The sequence below is a fragment of the Chrysochloris asiatica genome, unplaced genomic scaffold, assembly GCF_000296735.1.
Source record: "Chrysochloris asiatica unplaced genomic scaffold, ChrAsi1.0 scaffold00078, whole genome shotgun sequence".
Lineage (NCBI taxonomy): Eukaryota > Metazoa > Chordata > Mammalia > Afrosoricida > Chrysochloridae > Chrysochloris > Chrysochloris asiatica.
This window is the reverse complement of record NW_006408596.1, coordinates 1,740,513-1,742,524: the sequence shown is the minus strand read 5'-3', so window position 1 is coordinate 1,742,524 and position 2,012 is coordinate 1,740,513.

Sequence of the window (2,012 nt, the reverse complement as noted above, 5' to 3'; positions counted from 1 at the left end):
GGCCCAGATGGCCAAACTTTATCTCTCATACTTCAGACATATTGTCAGAAGGGACCAGTTGCTGGAGAAGAATATCATGTTTGGAAAAGTGGAGGGTCAGAGAAAAAGAGGAAGACCCCCAACGAGATGGATTGGCCAAGTGGCAGCATCAATGGACTCAAGTGTGACAACTGGTAGTGAGGTTGGCCCATAATCAATCGGGTAGTGTTTTGTTCTGCTGTGCATAAGGTTGCTATGAGTCGGTGCCAACTGGATGGCACTTAACAACAACATGTCAAGACACTGGAGGAGAAATATTATAATGATTAAGTCCCTGCCACCCACAAGTCCCAGTACAGGGGGGCCACATGTAATAGGTCACTGTCATTCCATGCCCTCAGTCAGAGTGTTGTTGTTGTTAAGTGCTGTTGAATCGGTTCTGAGTCATCGCGACCCTGTATAGGGTTTTCATGGAGCAGTTGGTGGGTTTGAACTGCCAACCTTGTGGTTCACAGTGCAGTGCTGATCCTACAGGTCCAGCAGAAGTCCTCAGTCAGAGGAGAGTGATATGAAGACAGAGGTGATCTACTTAACCTTTGTTAGGAAAGGATGAGCTGATAAGGGGAAGGGATGGGAAGGAATTTCAACGCTGTACCTTTGAAGAATTCTAAAAAAGCTTGGGAGGGCTGGAGCTTAGTTGGAGTGTGAGGAAAGAACTGATGGAGGAGGAGGCAAGTAGGGGAGGCAGGACCCAGATCCCAAAGGAGAGGAGTGTTCTCTCAGATTCCATGAGGCGCAACAATAGCAAAAAAAAAAACCCAAAAAACAAGTGAAAACAAGCAGCCATGGTTAAAGGCAGACCTGGATGCAAGGCTCCTTATTCTCAGGGTCCAATTCTCTAGCTAACTGCCTCCCAGCCAGCCCTCTGTCAGTTTGCCATACTCTAGTGGCTTGCATGTTGCTGTGATGTTGGAAGTAGGATCACACAATGAGAAGAGGTTTCAGCAGAGCTAGAACGAAAAGGCCTGGGAATCTACTTCCCAAATTTGTTACTGAAACCCAGATGGATCACAACGGAATATCCTAGAGGGCTAAAAGAAGACCTCCACAGGCTAGAAGGCACTGAAAACACAGCAACCACACGGAACTATATCAACAATCGGAAAGCTGGCACAGACAGCCAATGATTTCTATTGTACACGGGGCCACTGTTAGCTGGGGCCGACTCAACAGCACATAATAATACTGCTTCCCAAGCCCAGAGACTGTGCCTGGCCACCTCCTATTTAGCAGGGCATGTACTGTCCTCTTCATTTGGCAAGTCACTCCCTACAAGAAGAACAGCCCTTCCTAACTCATTGTTCCTTTCCGCAAAGAGGGGAGGGCAGACAATCTCTTCCAATCACAGAATATAGCCAACAGTCCAGGAGCCAGATAAGCAGCTAGGGTGGGGTGGGGATGGGGGGGTGCCTGAGGGGGAGGACTGCTTCATCCAGATGCTGACAAGGTGGGGGAGGGGACAGAGGTATGCAACCCCACCCTGGGCTCCAGGAACTCACAAGCCAGCAGGTGAGATAAACCCTGCACAAAAGTAACTATAAAATGAGGCAAACAGTGATAAGAGTCACACAGAGATAAATGCCGATGATCAAGACTTGGCGGAGCTGGTAGGGGAGATGCAGATGAAGAGAGGGGGCATTCACTGACTGCCCCCCAGAAAGGGAGAATGAGTGATGGCAGATGCTGTCAGCTCAGGAGGTTCCATTGGAGGCTGGGAGAAAGCTGGGAGTCTCCTTGAGAGAATCCAGGTTCTGGAAGGAGTAGGGTGGTGCGGAGGGTAGGCAGGTAGATCTGCGGCTTTGGACAACTGCCCCAGTTGGTGTTGGATGAAAAACTCGAATTTTCATGTCCAGGGGCAGCCAGTCGGGGGACAGGGGACAAAGCGAAAGGACTTGCTGCCAATTGACATATGCGCAAGAAGCGTGTTTACTAGAATGACCATTTGGGGTCTCTTGGGGGATTCATGCACAGGG